This window comes from Takifugu flavidus, chromosome 7, assembly GCF_003711565.1.
Source record: "Takifugu flavidus isolate HTHZ2018 chromosome 7, ASM371156v2, whole genome shotgun sequence".
NCBI lineage: Eukaryota > Metazoa > Chordata > Actinopteri > Tetraodontiformes > Tetraodontidae > Takifugu > Takifugu flavidus.
This window is the reverse complement of record NC_079526.1, coordinates 6,520,859-6,543,111: the sequence shown is the minus strand read 5'-3', so window position 1 is coordinate 6,543,111 and position 22,253 is coordinate 6,520,859. Positions and strand designations below refer to the sequence as shown.

The window sequence follows — 22,253 nt, the reverse complement described above, 5'->3', positions numbered from 1 at the left end:
TCAATTCCTGTTGGACCAAGTTTGACACACAGGTGATCTGCATATCCTTCGGTCCTCTGATTAAACACGATTGGATCTCAGAAAGGTTGGTTTGACTCTCACCAGTGTAATGAGTCCGATCTCACTGGGCGGCTCCATCAATAGAGGGTGTAAAGGCTCTCTGATACCTGGCATCGTACTTCTCTGTCCAAAGGTTACGATCCACAGAACAGCGTCCTCAGATCCCCCCTCCCACTGAAACAAATCCATTCACACATGTACGATGCTATTCTGAGAAGCAGCCCGGAGACCAGAGAGCTCCAGAACAATGACAGAAGGGAGAGCAGTGAGAACAGACTGTGAATCTTTATTCAGAATTAGCATCTGGCTAACTGAACATGACATATGTAAATCTTAAATGGTTTTCAAAAGTATTCCCGCGTTTGATGTTTTTAACCCTTGACTTTAAGTCAAGTCTTGAGGCAACATACCAAACCACCTGGTGTGGTGATCAGGTGACAGTCATGTGACTGGGACAGGAAGTGGCCTTTCTAAAATGGTGGGATTGTGTGGTGATGGAAGGAGCTCTAACAGATCTGTCAGTCTCGGAGCTTTAATAACGTATCCCATATTACATTTAGTCTGATCTGATCCTATTTCATGGTATATATTTCAATTTTGTGTTAAGTAGTCATCCCAAATCTGAAGACCATGGCCTCTGACTTCATATTCAGACTTTCACCCAACTCTGCAGTACAATGTTTGATGCATCAAGAGTTTTAGCGTGTGAAGGTCGACGTATTTCATGGTGTTCCAGTAGACTTGCCCTGCGAAAGTTCAGACACAATCAGTGCAGTGTGGTTTTCTAAGCATTAGTACATAAACATCTTTTACATATAAGTTATATCATATTGTTTTCACGGCCCTGCACACATAATCCACCCGCCTCCTCAGAGATTTCGTTATTCGACGGTTGCTTCATTAGCATTTAAACTGCACCTTTTCTGCTCTTGTACGGCCATTTCATGCACCTATTAAGCCTGAAATAGCTTCACCCTGGTTACGGCGAGCCCCTTCAACTACACGGTCTGTTATGTAATTTCTGCATGACTCTGATGTCCCCTCATTATTTATCTAAATATACAATCTGATCAGGACCTTTTACTTTGTGTGAAGTTTGCTCGTGATATTCCTCAGTAATGTCTTGGCGTGGAGGTCGAGTTGATTCCTCTCAATTATAAGTCTGTAAAATTTCACATTTCTCATTCGGGTAACCTTCACGCAGCACATTTGTTCAGTCATCAGGGGTGTTTAACGGAGATATAAAACAAATTAAAGACGTTTCACTATGAAACTAATTCAGATTCTTCTTGCCTACGAGAGCTTTTCAGAAAGGGGCCAAGGGATCTGATCCTTAGTAACCTTCATTAATCGCGCCTGTTTTTACCTGCAGGTTCCAGTCGGTCCGACAGCCTTTCAAAATCAATGCATCTGAGCCCTCGATAGTTCACACGCTGTAAAAGATGCAAGCTCAGGAGGAGGTAAGGATGAATGGATCTGAACAGCCTCTGTTGTACTTGTTGCTGCAGATTTTGGACGGGCCTCTGACAGGCCTCCTCCACTGTTTACGCCCCCTCCCTGATGTGTAAAAACAGTGAGCGTTGCCTATCTATGAATCCACCAGCTCCCTTCCTGTCATCTTTGGAAGGAGACATGTGTTTTTAGGTCCAACAACGGTTTGAAACCCTACCAAACCTTCCCACCGCGTGCCGCATCAGCGGCAGACACAAGATAAACGCTCGCCAGTTACAAGCTGTCTAATTAGCCTGTATTTTTTTTGGCACATTTTCCGGCGGCGGAGCCGTTTGTCTTGCAGCGGTGCCGTGTTTGCGGCTGGCTGCGGAATGTAGGGCAGGAACATTAAAAGCTTGGACGCTGCTGGTGGGGGGGAGGCATCAGCAGAAGCTTCCGCTGCAGAGGCTGCCTCAGAATCTCTCCTGAAATTAGCTCCACTTTTCCAGTGTTCATGTCTTGGTTTTCTGTCTGGTGTCACCTCGTTCTCATCGTCATACACACATACACACACACAGGAGGCAAAGGTGCTTCCTGCCCACAGCATAACTGCCTATATTTTATTGGATTCGATGATTCAGCTCATTTTAAATTTAAATTTCCCTCTTGGCCCGAGATCGAGAGCTGAAACGGGATGTTTATTCTTTGATTTGGAGCCACGCGGATGGAGGCCGATATGTTGGAGGTGAGGTGAGGGAGTTAAAGTCCGGCGTGTGTGTGTGTGAGTTATGGATTCAGGTTATATGTGTTTGTGTTTCATTCCCTTCCCCCCGGGGGGGCTCCTGTCTGTCGGTGACATCCGTGATCAGTGGGCAAACAGGAAATTGAACGGGAGGTTTTGCCTCCCAACCTCGATGACACTTCAAGGGTAAGACAGCTGAAAGAGCCTCGGGCTGGAGAAAATAACGTTTCCACGTTGATTCTCTCAAACATTTCTCAGGAAACGTCAACGTCTTGAGACCTCAGCCTTTAATAGGTTTTTATTTCTCCTCACCTTAGCTGTCTGCCACCAGTTATTGGCCGGAATGACTTCACAGCTCCCAACCTCCAAAGGTTTCTCAGCCGTCTCATTGATTCGACTGTTGAAAGTCATGGAGGCTAATAGCATATGTGGCCTTTTCCTCGGCCGTGCCCCCCCACGCTGATGGAGCTGCGGAGGAGAGCGAGCTGCCACGTCTGCTGGTTGAATCTGAAATGAGGACAGAGGAGAAGCTCAGGCAGCCGGGGAGAGTCTGCTTTTAAATGCAGCTTTGGGAGCAGAACCTGGCGACTGCCTCTTTAAATAAGACCATGAGAAGCCTGCAGCCAGAGGCGTGAGCGGGGCCGCTGAACTGCGGTGGAAGGGGAAGCATCCCTCTGACGGCTGCCAGCACCAGTCGGCAGTGAGTGGGAGGACAATGCGACGCAGTCCCCCCTCCCCCCAAAATACAAAATCCAGGTCGGGGCATTTATGTTGCTTTGATAACAGTGGAAACAATTTTAGCCAAAGCCAGCTCCTGCTGACTCGTCAAACCGGGCCTGCTTTGTTCTGGCGCCCCGCCGCGACGCCTCCTACCCCACCTTCACCGGCTGCATAACACTGGAGTAGCAGGGGTCGACTTCCCGCGCTTTAATCCCCCGCACGCTCGCTGCTGCTGCCTGACATTCTTAGCACCGTTTATGTGCACCGTGCACGCCGCAGCACTCGGCTTAACTCAGCTGGGCGACCAGCCTAATCTGCCGTCCTGGCCTGAGCGCTCACGAGCTTAAAGCACAAAACTGAGCCTCAGCAATAAGGAAGATACCGTCAGCGTAGACGAAGCCACTTGGACTGTGTCCTGTTTAGACAAATGTGAGTCTATCATTTAAATGATGTCACATTTTTGTGTTTAAGTTATTTACAGGCCTTGGGATGAATACAATCTCTTAGTTCTCATAAAGGCATTTAAAAAAAAAAAATCCAATTTGAAAGCGATTAATATGTTTTTTTCCCTCATACCTCAGCAAAACAATAAACATCAAAGATTTGGTTTGCAGTCGTCTGAGCAGCCAAGACTGACGGCAAACTGGAAAAGCAGAGAAGGTTACGCGACCCCGGGGATTTGTAATCCACCCACCGCTTTCTGCTCTGCCTCAATCTACATACCATGTGGGAGGTTATTGTGTGAACCGATGCGGCGGCGAATTACTGCGGCAACCGCTGCAAACATAATAACTTATCACGGAATCAGCCTGCCAGAAATGTAATCAAGGAAAAGAAAACATTTTGTCCCGCTTTACATTCTTTTCCACCAGCCTCGGTAAGTTTTCAATATCCGAGGCGCTCTTCAGCTGACCCCGGAAACGGGCAAATCCTAATCTGAGTGTATGTACAAAGCAACGCTTTGCAGAGGCTGGATAAATGTTGGATGAATGTTGATTTATTTGGTTCGGGAGAAGTGCTTTTTTTTTCCTTCGGTGCACTCTAAAATAAGCAGCCGTGATAAAAAGGCTCAGAGGAGACTTTGAGGTCTCGCTTCCAGCTGCACACAGGCTTGACCTCAGTGACCTCTATAATCTGGATGTCTTCATACCCACCAAAATGCTTGAGCTCACTTAGAATTTTAGATAGAAAGTGATTCTTTTTTAAGTGTGTAATAAAAATAGGCCTTCCCGCACAGACCCCCCCCCCCCCAACACACATCTTTTTATCACTGTGAACAGAGCCCTCCTAATCCCCCCGACACTTTCTACAGGCTGCACATGTTACTCTGGACTTATTTTTGTCTTGGCAGAGAGGTTGCAGGAAGTGTCATCATGTCCACCGTCGCTGAACCCTGAAAAGGGAGGAGATGCAGGACTTCCTGAAGGCCAGAGCTGTCTCCATGATGCGTTCAGGGCTCGGATGGTTGCCTCCGTCGCCAACCCTCCTCCTGGCGTCAGGTGGTTTAAAGTTTTTTTGCCCGTTTTTCTCTTTCTGCAGCAGAGGTGGGAATGAGCTGCAGCAGAGCGCGGCATCTCTAATCCTCTCCTCCATCCCTTCCAGCCACACACTCCTGATTTACTCCTGACAGCTTCAAATTGAAACTGTGATCACATTTTCCACATCGTTTCCCCGCTCGCTCTCGGAGTCGGCGGCCTCACGCGCCGAAGCGAGTTCCCCCCCGCCTCCCCATCCGTCCTGCGTGATATCTTTCTTTCCCCGTCTATCCGCAGCACCGTTCCCCCCCCGGGATTCATCAGGCGGTCGATCCTGACGTTTTGTTTTGTTCCGAGTCTTCTCTCCCTCCCTTCTGTACACCGGCTCGTCCTCCACTGTTTGGACAGTCCATTTGTAAAAACCGATGGAGGAAAGACGGAGTGGCTTGAATTAGGACAAGTGATGGACCAATGACGTCCCGTGTGGCTTTCTTGGTGACATTTTACAAACAGTTCCGTCTTTACGCTGTGAGGAGACGCGGGTGATCCAGCTCTGTCTGTAAATATGGCCTGAAGAAACAGAGGACGTGTCCACAGGACAACAACAACAAAATATCTCTACATTCAAAGAAGCTCAGAAGTTTTAATTCGATTCAGTTCATTTTTTTGGTGCATATTGAAGGGCTGAGAGGAGGAGACAGGTGGAGCAGATGACACATTAAATCTATAGACTGGAACAGATGGCGGCGTCTGAACAAGCGCGTTTTGAATATTCAAACGCAGACATGAGCCTCAAAGAAAGTCAATATCTTTCTTCTTTGTTTGCTCACTTAAATGCACAACAGTTTGTCTCGGTTGGGGCGCTGCAGTCGTCACAGTGTGACAGAAGCTGCAGCCTGAGCGTGTGCGCAGCCCGGCGGTGTGGCTGAGCCTCCACTTGCCTTTCCAAGATGTTGCAGCCAGCAGCTCTTGGCCCTGATCCCACCTTCATCATTCGCTCCCTCAGTAGCACCTCACAGACAGAAAATGGAGCTTCTGCAAGGCCCGAAGCTGCACACGTGCATCTATGTTCTCAGCTCCGGCACAGTCGGAATAGGTGCGTTACCACGTCTGTCCCAGCATACGAGTGGAGGCCTGCAGTGAAGCGGAAGCAAAGGTCCTTCAGCAGGAACCTTCAGAGGTCATCTATGGTTAGATTTACAGGACAACCGGTCCGACAGTAGCGCTGCCATCTGTCACATCATGTTAACACCACACATGGAATACCAAAAAAAGACCATTTTAGTGAGACAAATGTGTGTCTCAAAAGATTAAGATGTTGGTTGAAAGTTAATCAGGAACTAGCAATTAAATATGGGAGAATTCCTCTGCGTTAGCGCTGATTTGCTGTTGAGTTCCTGGTGTTTTGGGCTTGTTGTTTGTTTGTTTTGTTGGTGTTGTGCAATGAAGAGGACAGATCTTCTGTTTTTCATTTGCATTTTAAGGCTTGTAGGCTGCTCTGGAGGGTTGAACACAAACCCAACACCCTTTGGGTCACTCGTCTCGGAGCTACTGCCTTTCAGAGATGAGCAGATTCAAGAACCTCTTTGTGTTTATTTGCGCTGCTGTGGGAACACGGCGGTGCAGCGGAGAGGTCGACGCCTTATGTTTTTACATCAAATATGAATAAAAATATAAATATTGTACATTTCCAACTTCATCGGAAACGCGCTTCTCCTCACCGTTGAATGAATTAAGCAGAATCAGAAGCATCTGTAGAGGCCGTGGTGACCGAGCTAACCTCTGCTGATGCCAAGGTTGTCTGACACACCTCAGTCCTGCAAATGATATCTGACAGTGATTAGATGATTTACTGGGGCTATTTATGATTGCACGTCCTATTTTAACCTTCACTGGTGACACACCACCACCACCACCACCACCCCTCCTGCATATCTGCTGCACTGCTGCAGACAGGAGCATTTGCTGCCTCAGCACATTTCAGGCCACAATCTCGCTCCAACGCCTCCTCGAGACACAACTGTTTATTTCATTTACTGCTCTTCACACAAGTGTTCAATCATTCAGCGCTGTTTTCCCTCTGTCGTCTCGTCTCTCTTCCGCCTTGAAATGAATCATTGATTTAAACTTTATGACTGGGCTCTGCGTCATGAATAATTGCTGTGATTTAATTAGCTAATCCGGCAGGGGACCATACTGTCATTTAGTTTTGAGTTTGGTTTCATCCTGAAGCCCAGGCTTAATTAATGGATTCGTATCGCTTCCTGAGCTAAAGCCACAACAGCGCGCACACGCACACACACACACACACACACACACACACACACACACACACACACACACACACACACACACACACACCAATCCTTGTACTTCTATCTTTGTGAGGGCTTTCATAGACCTCACTTTGCTAGTAAAATGAACATTGGTGTGTGTACTTGTTATGCAGCAACTAAAGGAACACACACACACACACACAGCTTCCTTAATCCCAGGCAACAATCAATTATTTATCAATTGAAGCTGCCTGCATGGCTCGGGATCTGTGCGGCTCAGCTCACCATCCTGCTGTCAGCCACACAGACTCGAGCTCTTACGCAGCGAATAGAGAAACTTGATGTCAGTAAATCTGCTTTTAATCAGAGACCCATCACAAATGTGTCCTCGCGTCTCTCTTCTTGGCTCTTGTCGCTGCTGTCACTGTGGGTGCTTTTCATGCCCTGTGTGTCCCCGATGTTGGCAGGAAGCCGCTGGGGTTTTCCATGAGATGCGCAAATGTGTTCAGAGTCGGGGGAGGCAGACCGAATCCCCTCGAGGAGGCGCCGACCCTCAACACTAAAGGCAAGGCCCGCCTCTCAAGTGTGACACTAACCTCTGACTCCAACAGGGCTGACGTTGACCCAGAAACAGACTGCAGTCATCCACCCCCCCGCTGTGCTCGTGCACGTTGGTGTGTGCTGAATGTAGAAGAACGAAGAGACTCATCCAACCTCAGAGGACATCATTATTTTGCATCCCTGCAGGTTCGAGTGTTTCTTTGACAAGCGGAGTGATGGACAGTTCCAGCGTATGGATTTATGTCACACGTGTGGCTCCAGAAGAAACGTGTGTTCGGTACATTGAGGATTGTTTTTTGTTGTGGAATCTAAGTAGCAGCAGTTACATTCATAATCATAGAGAACTGTTAAAATATATTATCTCAAGTCGATTTCAGAAACCCTTTTAGTAAAAAATAGATTAGCTGCCATCGTTTACTGACTTGAAGAGTTGCTAAATGTTCGTCTTTAAGTCAACATTATTCTTTTAGTATCCTATAATTATCTGTACTAGGTCCCATTAGGCCCATAATTAATTAAAGTCCACAATTTATGGATGTGAAACAATGTTTAATTCATTCTCTTACTTCTTATAACGATTCAAAAATAGATTTTAATTTGAAAAGCTTATCGTCAAATTGCATTTATTCATCAGAGTAGTGTCAGTATCTCTTGACGGGTCAAAACACTGCTGGAGTTCAGACGTTTCCCTCTTCACACGATCATCCGGCTGATTCCAGCACCGTTCTGACTGAGGGCACAGACTGTAACTACGCACGTGCACCCATGTGAGCATGCAGCCATATTTGCTCAAAACTACACAACTCTGTGTGTGTGTGTTTGTGTGTGTGATTCCTCCCAGCTCCCTCCTGTCCTCCTCCTCTCCGTCCCCCCACGGCCTTCGTCTGCCCCTTCTTTATCCACTTCAACCTCCCCTCGCTCCCACCATCCTTCTTCACACACACTTCATCTTTTGTCCCCCTGGGTCCTTCAGCCCCCCCCCCAGACCTCCGTCCTCGTCCTTGCCCGCTCCCCGTCGGCTCCTCTCTCTCCGTCCTGCGGTCACCGCTCAAACCACTCTCGCGTTTTCTATATTGTTTCATTTTTCTTTCCTACTTCGATTGAGCTCTAGTGAGTCACTAACCTTTGTCCGTGCCTGTGGGCGCGCAAACTCTCCAACTTGACAACACGCGTGCGCGCGCTCCGACGTGCACAACTCATACACACAGCATGAAAACACCAACAAATGACTCATGCTGCTGCGCTGCAATAGAGCTCTCACTTCTGCGCCTCACATCATAAGTCTCATACTCATCGACTGTCCAGGAGCCGTGTAATGGATGACAGCCTCCAGTCCGGGGCCTCCCCCATTAAATTAATTCCACCACGTGCACTTCTGCCACATTTATTACAGGCGAAATATACGATCGCATCGTGTCTGGAGTTCCAATGACTGACGTGTCTCGAATCCCCCATAATTCCCTTTCAGTGCGCTGTCACATGTCTGTACGTCCTCCTCATTTCCCAGCACAAAGTCCAGAGGAGGCATCGTCAGCTCGGTGCACTGGCGGTGACAGATGTGCATTATGCCTCCTCATTTGTTGATCCTGTGCGTTCCGTTGTGCTCATAAGAGTGACGAATTTGTGCGTCTGCGGTGCCGGCGGAGTGCAAGCGTCACCTCTGAGTTCAGGACTGAGAGTCTATCTGGGCAGCCCTGATTACTCATGCAGCCTTCTGCATCGAGCTCGCGTGTCTGCTGTCACACACACACACACACACACACACACACACACACACGCACACACACACACACACACACACACACACACACACACACACACACACACACACACACACACACACGCCTGTTCGTGCGGCTGCTGCCTTCACAGCTGCAGCAGAGCTGGACTCTGTTTGAAGGGTCCAACAGCAGCCAAAGGGCAGATGGACTCAGCACGCCACTCGCTGCGGGGCTGCAGGAGACCCTCCTGCGCACCAAAAGCAAGTGTGAGCCGCGGTGAACACGCGAGGGCCGCTGCAGCACATCGACGCTCTGCATCATTTCACGGCTGAGCACTAATGTGACTCAGGTGACCTTTTGGGTTAAAGGTCACGATTCGTGATTCAACACCATCGGGTTGGAGTTTTTTCCCGATTCAGAACAAGCCCCAGCTAAGGTTGAAAAGCCACTTCACGCTCTCTCTACTACGCTCACACCGTCACTCTGAAGCTGCAGAATTGGAGCTCGTGAAAGAGAATGTAGCACATGATGTGCCTCTGATTCCCGCCTTATTCAGAGAAACTGTTTTTTTCTCTTTCGTTTTTTCTTCTTGAGGCGAGTGGGTGTGAAATAATGAGCAGCGCTGCTTTTAAATCCTCCGCGGCCGTTAACTCGGCATGTGTTTGTCTGCCCCGTGGGCGATTCTCAGATACGGAACTGGTGAGCTTCCACTAATGCCCTCCAGGTCAAGGTGAGCTGTGGTCGTGGATGCTTAAAGCTCATAAAGCTGCAGCACAGGGCTAATGGTAATTTATCCTCCTGATGGTGCGAACCATAATTAAATTGCAGGGTTGAAGATGAGCTTTTCTCTGCCACATTTTCCTCCAGGTATCAATTAGCAATTTGATTTCTTGTGACTGCCGACCTTTATAATGGACATTGCGTAATGGATGCGCTCATCAACTCTTTTTTTGAACAAATGAATGAATGAATGAATGAGGACTGACGGACGGAGCGTTTGTAAGACTGCTCTGACTGATCATCAGGCTATTTGGGACTCGTGACCGTGACTGCGGACTGTTTTTATTTTTCCATCACTTTCTCACCCACACGGGAGGGAGCGGAGGAAAGCGCCGCCTTCGCCCTGACAAACGAGGGTGAGTCGCAGGGTTGATGTATGGTCTGCACGCTGGGCAGGTACGTTGGCCTCATGTTTAATGTATGATGTATTTATCAACGCCCACGTCCTCTGTACTTCGACAGAAACCTGTGAAAATATTCACCCAGAAAAGCGCCTGGAAACGAGCTGGACTTCCCAGCAGCCTGCAGAGATGAAGCGTGGTGGGGGAGTATGGCCATCATTACTACAGCATTACCATGAAGCCACTCCGGAACTTTCGCTCCAGCTGTGAAGCTGGCTGAAGTGATAATGAGATTCCTGAAGGTCATCGGACTGCAGGCGCTTTCAGTGCGGGCTTCAGAGGCACAACGGTCGGTGCGCACGCAGTCCCAGAGAAATTTCGGCCGATTGTTCTTGGTTTTCCAGCAGACAAGAGCATGTGGAAAAATGCTCCAGCCTGGGAAGTGCAGACTATGGAGGAGCTGGGAGCAGACTCCAGTTTCACCTGGATGTGACACTCCTGCACTGCCTCAGGCTCAGATTTGAGCTCCCTTTAAAAGCGGCGGCGGAATTTAAAAGACGTCTGAAGGCGCCTGGAGGAATCATATTTGTCTTCCATTACGCGTGATGATGTAGTGTTCCGTGAGGAGGGAAGGGATGAGGAGAAGACTCTGATTAAAACTGTTATTGAACACGTTTATCTGCTTAGAAATTCAGGGCTCTCCTGTGACACACCTTAGCTGAAGGTCACGACTGAGGGAATAGCTTTAATTTCAATTTTAATCTGTGTTTGAGTTCCATTTTCATCTGCTTATACAGGTCCAGCTCACTGGGGAAGCCCAGCTACCTCCTCCAGCTTCTCTGGGACAACATCCAGGGGGTCTGGGGATATATGGGAAATGTAGTCCATCTAACTTATTATTGGTTTTCCCGAGGGTCTCCTGCTAGGTTTAGAGGAATTATTATGGTGGTGAGTAAATGCACAATCTTACCAACTGAAGTGTCTTTGATGATCTTTGATTATTTAAGTAAACACATCTAGTTCCCAGCATTTTACGGAACAATTGGAAGTATTGGTCCCATTTTAAAACACTGACATTGATATCAAATCTGGGAAAAGTGAAACTGAAATAGAAAGGTCAAAAACTGCTCATTTGAAAGGACGTGCGCTGCGGGTTCTGCGGTAAACTGATACAAAACAACATTATGTTTCGCTCATCAGTCCCATCTAAAGGGCAAAGGCATCGCTCGCCGCTCACCGCGGAATGAAATACAATCCACATGTCAGCGCTTCATAATGGCTTCAACCACCTGGTGCAGCCCGCCGCCTCCACCTCCACCGGCCTCTCCGGTGTCAGCGTATTCAGCAGCTGTCGCTCAGCGGAGGCCGTGAGCGGATGGCTGGTGGTGGCGTGGGTGGATCCATCTTCAGCAACGCTGGCGTATGATAGAGGAAACGCCATGAGATCATCTGTGCGAGGGGACGTACGAACGCTTCTGTGATGACAAAGAGAGTTACTGGATAATCCCAGTGACGGTAAATGTGAAATAATAAATGACACCAGGGCGGCTTCTATGGTGCATATCTGACCCACTATTGGTGGTAGTTTTCATGAATAGAGGCGTGTTCCTCTGGCCTCTGGTGGTGGATTCAGACCTTCCTCTCTGGGCCTGGTGTAGATCTGAGGCGGTCGCTCTCTGAATTTGGCCCCGGGGCCAGGAAGGAAAGCAGGAAACAGTTTGTGTCCTCCTCGTTCTCGCTGACAGGGCTGCTCATGTGTCGGCCGCCTCTTTGCTGCACCGACAGTTTTTTTAATGCTTCATAAACAGAGTGGTGGCGACACCACTCGCCTCTGTTGTCTAGGCTGGATGTCAGCTCAAGCTGTATATTAACAGGAATGTTGGAGATTGTCAGCTGGTCATTGTGAGGTACAAGTATACACAGGTGTTTCCATAGACTGCGTAAAAATATTTTAACAGCATATTTCTTATTTATTTATTTTTTGAAACACAACGTTGTGCTCTGCGTTGGTTCTAATACCCTTTAAGCTTTTGCATTTTATACCGTCATAAACCAGACACCAGACACTCTGTCCCCGCAGACTTGCAGAGTATTTTAAATAGTTTTCACCACCAGTGACCCGGACCCGTCTTTTGATTCCCCCACAGGACTTGAATGCAGCACAATAACAGCCCGAGAACGAGCGAGTGAAAAGAGAGAGCGGCAACAGTGCAAATGAGCCCCAGTGAACGCGCACGCGCACACACCGACACGCACACACACACACACACACGCTCGCGCAAGCACGCGGGCACATGCACGCACGCACAAAAGCAAACGAGCGCACCATCAGTCCGAGCTGCATGCCGACGCCGGTGGCAGCACTCGCCGCTTCTCTGACACGCTGAAGCTCGCTGGAGGAGACCTCGGCTGCTGTTGCAGCACGAAGGGGAGGAAGTGAGGGGGGGCTCACAGTCCCAGACTTCATTTTGAAAAGATAATTCAGCAGCGGAGCCAAGAAGAGCAGAGGCGGAGGGGAACGGGGTTGAATGAATGCGGTGTAGAGCAGCTGCTGTTGCTGCTGCCGCTCCTGCGTCTGGAGGAGAAAGAGGAGAAAGAGGGGGAGGAGGTGGAGGAGGAGGAGGAGGAGGAGGCTCCGGATCTTCAGATGCTTCAGGAGCAACAGAATCCCGTGCAGACCGAGCCAGAGCTGACGACCGGCAGTGATTAGATCACCTCCAGGCTTGCAAATGTGGAAGGATCGTTGTGCAAGTTCTCGTCCGGGGTGAGCTCCAACTTAACACACACACACGCACACACACACACACACACACACACACACACACACGCCTCTGTCTTTCCTGTCACTTGCTTTCCTTTATGCAGTTTTCGTCATGGCTCCTCTGAAGGATGACCTGATGAGTGATGAGTGATTTGCTCTCGGGAGCACTAGTTGATCCCTCCAGTCTCAGCTGAATGATCTCCAGTCTAACTAAGCTGGTCCTCATCTCCAATAACGGTCTTTAATTATTATTATCACCATTTTCTGTTGCGATCCCAGAGATGGCGTTTGTGTGACACGCAAGAAAACAGCATTTTTTTTTAAATGCCAGTCTGTTGGTAGTTTCTCCAATTCTTATGCAGGGAGGTAGAAGCTGGGTGCAGAAATTTGATGGGACCCAATGATCGATCGGCAGCCTCAGTGGATCAGCACCTGGTATCAGTGTGACAAAAGTCTGCTCCTCTTGCAGCGAAGGTCTGATAACAGTTCTCTGATAATGATCCCTGTGTTTTTTAATGCTGTACCATAAACATTTAAATAGCCGATATTGCAGCTGTTTTTCTATTTGACATCTTTTAGCATCCTTATTTTGCCTTGCAGAGTTTTCCTTTGGTGATATTAAAAATGCAACATTAGACTATTAAGAGCATAGCAGGCAGAGAGGGAGGAAAGGAGCCGGGGTGGGCATCAGGTGTCTCAGCAACCTTTAAATAAAGTTTTAATCAGCGATCTTTTCCAGGAGGCAGAATCAAGCATTTGAATATTTGCACACCTTTTTACTCAGCTGGTCTCCTTCTGCTCATTTTCTTATTGAAAGCCGAAGGTGGGAAGATACAATAAGTGCACAAACTTAACACGATAAGTTGCCCTTCAGCAACTCCCCCTCATATTGATCGCTGTGGTCTGTCTGGCAGCTGTGGCGAGGTCAGGATTTTATTATCTAATAATCTGAAGAATAAACAGGAGCAGAGGCTCAAGCTGCCATAATGGAAACAATCTAATCTAATAGCACTAATGCTTTTAAAACCTTTGCTAGGTCAGGTAGAACCCATCACTTTTGCAGTTTGTTGCACCTGCTTGAATCTGGGGCTTGTGTTTAAATGCAGCCTACAGCTCCAGCTCTTCCCTGTGCTCCACCAAAACCACCAGGATGTGACAGCTCCAGGAAAATGTCTCGGCATCTTCCAAACTATGAAAGACTGTTTTAGAGTGGGCGGTGCTTTGTTGTGCTGTCACCTAATTGTGCATCTTCATCATCACTGGCAGCGTATTAATCAGGGAGTTGCTCTCTCGTAGAGTCCTGCTGAAGGCAACAGCAGCGTTTGTGGTCTAACATTCTAACCTGTGTCCGACATCACACGCTCCATCACTATTCCCTAATCACTGTTTAAGGAGCAGGATTTAAATTTTTAAAAAAAACTTTTTGACACAAATAGAACTATAACGCACTCAGTTGTTTTCTGTTAAATTACCACGGTGACTTTAATCATTAATCATTAACTTCAATATTACGTAAAATTTATCATCGGGTCTAGCTTGTTGTATACAACCGCAAAGGATGATGGGATGTATTGTGTGGTTAGGGAGCATCAGTTGTTTTTCATACATAGAGTGCACTAAATAGGTTTTGGTGCTCCTCACTTAGCATGGTGCACTTCGTCCCTAGTTAGTTCACTAAATAGTGAATAGGGTCTGATGTCGGTCACAGCTGAAGACTTAACAACACGATCACGTGGCAGCCTTGAATGGTTCCTGAGGTGCCACTTAACTCCCCAGTGTGGCAGATTTATGCCTCAGTAATGAAACGCATGCGGACCGGTCTCAGCTCGGAGCGCAGTGTTGAATCAGTCCAGTTAGTGTTGTCCGTTACCACGCCTACGCTCACCTTCTCATTTTGAGTTTCTCTCCTCCTGGGCTGGAAACGCAGGCAGCGCTGCCACAGCTCAGTGCTGGAGGATTTACGAGGTAACTAAAGCAGAAATGCATCTGTTGTCAGCAACACGAGGGCACGGAGGGGCGGCCGGAGCCGAGAGTGGAGGCGGGAGTATGAAGTGGTAGATGAGTGCAGATAGAGAGGGGAGAGCGAGCCCCCTGAGCGGCGGTCAGCTACCTGCGGGAGCGCTGGCATGTCAGCTGTCGAGGGCGAGATGTCCAGCTGAAACGATAACGTAGCCGCTCGCGCTGGCCGTCCTCTCACTCGCCGGCTGGCACGTTCCAGAAAAGACCTTCATGTGGAGCCAAGAGAGCATCTGCCCCGTTTATCCACCAGCCTGACGACCTCCTTCGGTAGGTAGGAGCTGAGATTTGCATCAGGTTCAGTTTCAGGGGGGCCAAACATGGGACAGATGACAGCGGCTGGATCCAGAGTCCTCACCCTTACGTAACCTCCAGGTGGTAACGCTGCCGCAGTTCTCCGGGCAGGACGATGCTTCCTGTTTGCTAATGAATCACAAGGAAGGCAACCTGGAAGAGGTTTCGGGGTGCAAGAGAATCTACAGTATATCTGCATACATCCCACAATCCCCCCTGTGTTGGGATATGTGATGCGAGATTTTGGCTCCACTTAGAGGCGTTTAAGTCAAAATCTTAGTCTGGGTCTAAACACATTAGTTGGACGGTTGTACTGGACTCTAATGGAGCCGTTAGTGGAGTTTGTTTGGTTTTTAAAGGAATTATATATTAACCCAGAGCGATGCTGCAAAGGTGCTGCAATGCAAGAGTCGATACGTCTTCACTGAATGTGGGATTTTTGGCTTCGATGATGTCATTTCTTTTGGTGTTCACCATCCAAAATGAGTGCGAGGGTCTCAGGTTCTGCGTACAGATCAGTGCTGGGTTTTTCCAGCGTTCTCTGGCATTGCTTATTGTTATTGCTCAATCATCCGGCCCTGAGCTCTGGACCCAACTGTCCGGTTTGACCCGCTGATCGATGTTGTTTGACTCTCCGCCTGAAACCGCAGCGCTGTGGAGGGGAAGAGATGAGAGGAAAAGAGATGTTGCTCTTTGGATGCTGCATATTTCATGTTTTCTCTGGATAGAAGAATCCGTGATGAGATGGCAGCGGCGTTACATAAGCCCAGTAAGAGGAGCCAAGGAATCTCTGAAGTGCAGGTGGGCGGAGCTTACGCACTTTAGAGGAATTCAGACGCTCCACGAGAGCTTCTACCTCCCGGAGTATTTCATTTTGTTCCACAGGTGATGGAGATTCTCCTTTAATCTGTCTTAATCTGAAAGATCAACAATTCAAATCGAGAGCTGATGCGAGTCAGTGGATATTTCAAGTCTTTGAGTCAGACAGCCAGAAAAGTGTCTCCCGCAGCACAATCTATTTGAGGGCTTTATATCCCCGCCATTCTCCCCGGCTCATTTCATTTTATGTATTTCTGTTGTGGCTGGCAGCAACAGCAATGTTATACCGTGCGCGGCTAACCATAAAACAATATTCTCCTGTATGGATTGACCACCGTGAATAAGATTTCTGGAGAAAATAGAGTTAAGGCCCCCGCCCGCGCTCTCCAGAGGAGGCCACATCCATACCATAAAGAACATTTAAACAAGAGGCCTCCAGATGACGCAGCGCTGAAAGATGGACCAACAGACAGAGCAAACAAGGTAAACCCATTTAATGTTGGGAGGTCAAACAGGCCATCTAAACGTGGCAGAGTGATATAAATGCTTCCCACCCAGCACCGTCCACACTCGGAAAACGTCCATAGATGATTTAGTCACGAGCTCAAACGTTAACTCCCTTCCTGCTAAAGCACAAGAAGCTTAAAAATACCCCCCCGACAGAGACCCTGGCGTCTATTTCCGGGCGTAAGCTGAACTCCGGCTCCACGTTTTACGGTCCCTCACATGTCCCCTCCAGAGCATTTAGTCGGTGTCAGCGGGGCAGAGAGCGTTGGCGCCGCCGCTCGCTCCCGCCGCACTTCTTCATCTTCCCGTTGCAGCTCTTGAACACGAAGTTGTCCTCAGTCCTTGACGCGAGAGGATTAAACGCAACATTCACTCCCTTCGCTTCTGTAAATAGAAACGCTGCACCTGCTTGTTTCTGACTCCTTCCTCCCACGGCCGGTCCTGCTGCTGTGGAGTTCCCACAATGCTCTGCTGCAGTGTAAATGTGCTCACTTCACGCCATCGGTGCTGTCACTCCTTTCGGTTTGATTAATCACGTTTGTGGCAGCTGTGCCAGGCAGACCCAGTTTACAGTATTCTGAGTGGATGTAAAGAACCAGCTGTGTCCTGCGGGCCCACTCCCATCGCGGCCGCTCTGTGGACGCCGCCCGGGAGACGTCTCCCTAATCACCTCTCTTCAGTGATGTCATCCCGAACACCAGATCATCAGTTTACATTTCTCCATTTTCATCAACCACAACCCTGAAACGTCGGGATTGGATTTAAAAATCGGTGCCTGTGACACCCTCTATACACACACACACACACACACACACACACACATAAACACACACACATGGGCGCGTTTGTGGTCAGACACACTTAACTCAGCATAAGGGAATTAAATCCTAGATTAATTAATCATGCTTCAACGAGGTCCTGTCATCTACAAGAATTTGCAGCTGAGCTCCGACGCGTTCAGCTGGCCGCGTTAACGACGCGATGATGATGTGTTGGGATCGACATGGCCGCCGTTACTGGCGAGAATTCCATCGGAGGGGCTTCGTTTTTGTCAGTGATCGATGCCGGGGCGGGAAAGAGGTTGGAACTGTGAGCACCCACTTTGAACTGTTGATGTAAATGGGGATGAAAGATTCATGTTCTTTATTCTTTATTCCCCCCTCTTCCGTTGAGTCCACAACCCCCCCCCCCCCAACGCTTTTCAGACATCAAACATGAATCATGTTTCAGCGCATCGAATCAATTTCCTGGCAGGACTGCTCAGCCAGCATCTCATCTCTTCATCCTCACTTCATTTACTGTTGAGGCTGTTTTTGCGGTTTTGGTTTTGGTTTTTCTCTCTTTCTCTTTTGGTCATGATTGTTTTTTTATGTTTTAAGTAAGATGACAAAATGGAGAGAAAGAGATTGAATTGAGTTTATTTAAGACATTGCTGCTTCCATACTAGGGAAGAATGGCTTGATTATGGGCGGGGCTCCTGCAGTTAAGACACGCCCCCACCGCTATGCTCACGAGCTGACCGAGCGGCTCTAGCAGTGCTAGAAGCTCAGACAATTTTGCCACAGACGGCTCATTTCAGACTCGTGGCCTCCCTCGTGGACCAGTGTGAGCCGTCAGCCGCTCATAATGTTTAAAGGTCCAGTTCCAAAGACTGACCTTATTTGTTCACCAGGGGCAAAGCTGGACTTTGTCACGCCTGCATCCTCAAGTTTTTCCAGCACTGAACTGGAAAAGTAGATTTATGCCTTTATCCATCATCAACTACAAGCTTGGAGAAGCAACATTCCAGCACTGAAGATAGGATCCAACATTAATACTCTGAGCACAAACACAGCCATTAGTATTTCACGGTTATTGGAAATATTCAACAGATTATTAAAGGCTTTAATCCTGGACCTTGAAACGCCCAGCTGGTTCAGATGTGCAATTTTCTAATTATAACTGATTCAGGTTTGATGGCGTGGGGTCGGTAGCCAATTACCTTACAGTCTAATTCTTTGAGTATGTGTCAGGATCAGTCAGATTCTCTTTAAGGTGCCGTCCCTGATGGCTTAGGTCTGACATAATGCTTAAAAGCAGCAGCAAACAGCTAATTCTGATCTTTCTCAAAAACAATAAAACCCATTTCTCCAAATGTTTGGACTTAACCCACTTATCTTCTCTCTCTGCTGCTCTCAGCTGAGCGGAGCTCTTTAACGCCATTTAGCTAACTGATACCCCCCCGTCACCACACACAACACACACACACAAACTCACACACACACATTCACTCACCGCCACATAAGATTGCGATCACTGGTTTTTGGATTACATCTCGTTCCCCCAATAAGGGGTCGCGCCAAGGTGAGACGAGCTGTTCGCTGGCTTCATTAGTGCTTTTTGAGCTCGTAGCCTTAAGACCATCTGGCTGATGACAAAAGCGCTACACGTTTCTTAATCACGGAGATGTTCATCTACGGGAGGTGCTGTTTTCTAGCGACCTTGCAGTTTGACTGGAAACAAGTGTTTTCAGTCGATTTGATAGCATTCTGCTAGGCGGAAGGGTTTGGAATGGCCATTTTCCTTCTATGTGCAGTAAATAATGTCTCTCATTTCAGTGCGTTTTAAAGCCTGGAGAGAGGGGAAAAAAACATCATTTCAAATGATAAAACTGCAGCTGTACATGCCCAAATATGACCGTGACAGATGGGTGACTTGAGATTGTACTGAACACACTCGCCTTCATCCGTCTCCGGGCACACACATATTCCGTTTGCCTGTCAGAAGCGTCAGGACAGCAGGAGACCGCGGCGGATGCTCGCTTTGAACTGACAGCTTCTGTTGTGTTCCGGGCATTACGCGGGCTCATAAAATGGGAGCTGCGCGCCCTGCGTGCTGGGGCCGCATTTTGTAGGTGGGGGCGCCGCCTCAGAAGCGTACAGTTGTTTGTCTCTATTGATCACCATCTGCGGCGCTTCCTGTCTGTGCAGATTTCTGTTTGTCACACAGACGCGTTGGCTCGGTGCCCTCCTGACGCGTTCCCTCGGCTTTAAATCGGCGCCTTTGGCCGCAATCTGAGTAAAGCCCTGCCTGGGAACGTCGGGGGAACTTTACCATGGGAGCTGGTAATGAGACTGCAGCAGAGTTCCACTCCACGGGTCCATCTATGGTTAGAAGATGATTTGAAGAGCCCGGTCACACAATCACACATCAGCCTGATGGCCGATGACAGGCGGTTGCCGCCCTGTCAGAACACAAATCTTCTATTTTCCGGGACGACTCTGCCTGCCTCTCTTTCCCGCGGCCCTAAATAACAGTCATCACTCCCACTGGCTGCCTCTTGCTTTTTTGTTCCCCATTTTCTGAACATCTCTGCATAATTTGTATGTCAGCAGCTGTGGTTGTGCCTGTTTACAGTGGGGACTCTTCTCTCCTTCTTGTATGGTACAGTGGTTCTCGGTTTCATCCAGCATGCGTGCAGTTTCGTCCCAGTACAGCCAGTGCGCCACGTCAGATCTGCAGTATGTTTAATGGCACAGAGTCCAATTACACTGCACCCAAAGCCCCCCCCCCCTCCCTGTGCATGCCCACTAACAGGAAGTGCCGTGATCCGCCTCAGTTGCTTGGTCAGATGGCGTGGTGCCTTGATCCCGTCTGAGGACACTTGCTCACCGTCTCCCCCAGCATCACGTAAGTGTTATTTGAGCCTCCTGACTTTAATAAAAGACAGAAAAACAAGAGTTGAGCATCAGTATCCCTCCGTTTCGATCCCGTTAGCTCCCTTTGCTGGAGGCCTCCTGGGAGTGAGGCTGAGTCAACATCTCTTCCCTCTTGTCACCCTCGATCCACTCTCGCTCCTCTTTCCTCCACCTTCTGTCTTCCCTCATTAAGACGACCTTTGTCCTTCCCCATTGTTGACTTTTCCCTGTCCGCAGCTCCTCAGCAGATTTCACTGAGAGCTTCTTCATGTCCGGCATGAGGCGTCCCTGTTAGGCAGGGGTTCGTCCCGTAGAACTGCATTCATTGAGAGAATTTCCCTCCAGACTTGAGATTTATGCCTGGAAGACGGGCGAGTGTGGCTGTCAGCAGGACGCACACAGTCCACGTTCCTCTGAAGTGCTTCACTTTGGGAAAATCCATTTCTCCGGCTTTCTTCCTCCTAAGTCACGGAGCGGTATAATCCCTCATCACCTTCTCTAATTCATCCGTCTGTCACCCTCATTCTGCTCGTATTTTGAAATTCCATTAATAATCCCGTCCTTGTGCGCTCGAAGCCATTTTTTGTGTGGCCTCCCCTGTTATTTTCCACATGGTCAACACTTTATTCCTCTTTTCTCCTCCTGTCTTCACTTTCTCTTAAGGAGCTGCTAATCTCGCAGACGACATGCGACAGATACAGGCCCATCTTCTTCTCGCTCGTAGCTACAGACAGACTTCCTTTCCTCATTCCATCAGAACAAAGAGGGAAAAAAATTAAAGCCCGAATGAGTTCTTGTCTGGATATTGATGATGAATCAACGTGCAGCTGGTGCCGTTGCTCGAGTTGCTTTAATTGCATCAGAAATATTCCCGTAATTAACACTCTTGGATAATTAAGCAGGAATCCCAAATGTGACTGTTGTGTAATTATTATCCAGACCTGTAACCAGCGCTGGTGTGCCGCCATGTTGCCGGTGCTGGTTTAGATGCTGCTGTTTTCTTCAAGGTTGCAGAAATCAGAGGATCTTAAACTTCATCCACCGGCTGGATTGTTGCAACACATTCGCAGCTCAGCCCAGGCTGTTTGTGACATTCAAGTGTCCCTGATTCACGGCTCGCCGTCTTGGCCGCGGCGAGATTAAAGCTGAATGGGAGGGGTGGAGAGAGAGGAAGCGGACGGGGCAACATGGCAGCGGGCCCGAGGCGCAGGATTAGAGGGCGGGATGGCGAATTAGGCCATACAAACAGGCTCATCTGAAATATGGACAACAGGCCACAACATGGGTGTCTCCGCACATCTCATCAGTGCGTGGGGGGGGGGGGGGGTAATCTGGCGCCGGCCGCTGCATCTGTGTCAGACTGAGGTCTCTGGTCAGGACACCTGTGGATTTTAGCTACTCACACCTGCAAAATCCCCAAATGGGCCTATTTTACCTGAGATTAACAAGCAAATCTTATCAAACTAAAGAGCGCTGCATTCATTGACAGGTTTTATTTCAGAAATGAATAAAGAGCAACAATATAGTACTATAATAAGAGCAGGGACTGTCAAGTTGTTAGTTGTCTTTGTAACACCTTATCAGGCTTTAACAGCCTGTTGTACAATGTTGATCCCACGCTGTGACGACTAGACTAGAATTATTGGCACCAATATTTTTCTGAGTAGATTCTGTCTGGTCTCATCTATACCTGCCAAAAAAATCGGATATTTGAACAAGAAGGCTGGAGGATATTTGTGCTCATATCAAATAATTGAATAAACTCCTGTTGACGCAAACAGAAACTGTCTCTGCAGTGGCTGCAAACAATAATTCCAGGAGTCAAAAGAGAAGAAAACAGCTGACCGGTTAGAAACGCTCTTCAGGCAACAGCAAACTGCACATACGTGGTGGAATGCAGGAATGGACCTAACGAAGCCTCATCTGAGCAGATGGGGGCTCCGTGTCACTGTCAGATGATCTCAGATGGGATTGAATTGGGATACGGGATAAAGAGGAACGCAGCCGCGGCATTCTTTGCTCTGCAGGTTAAAGCTCCACAGATGCATATCAGAGTACGACAAGACAGAAAG

General features: G+C 48.4%; 1 protein-coding gene across 2 annotated transcripts in view; it reads left to right on the top strand.

Annotated features, from left to right (window-relative positions):
* The first annotated feature begins 12,389 nt into the window (after nucleotides 1-12,389).
* Nucleotides 12,390-22,253, top strand: part of lingo3a (leucine rich repeat and Ig domain containing 3a) — a 24,456-nt gene continuing 14,592 nt past the window's right edge. Inside the window, exon 1 of one of the 2 annotated variants that reach the window (XM_057038476.1) lies at nucleotides 12,390-12,871. The gene's annotated coding sequence lies outside the window, so the exon portion shown is untranslated. Of the gene's footprint in view, nucleotides 12,872-14,789; nucleotides 15,155-22,253 lie in introns of those variants that run through there. The other variant, XM_057038477.1, reaches the window with a different exon arrangement.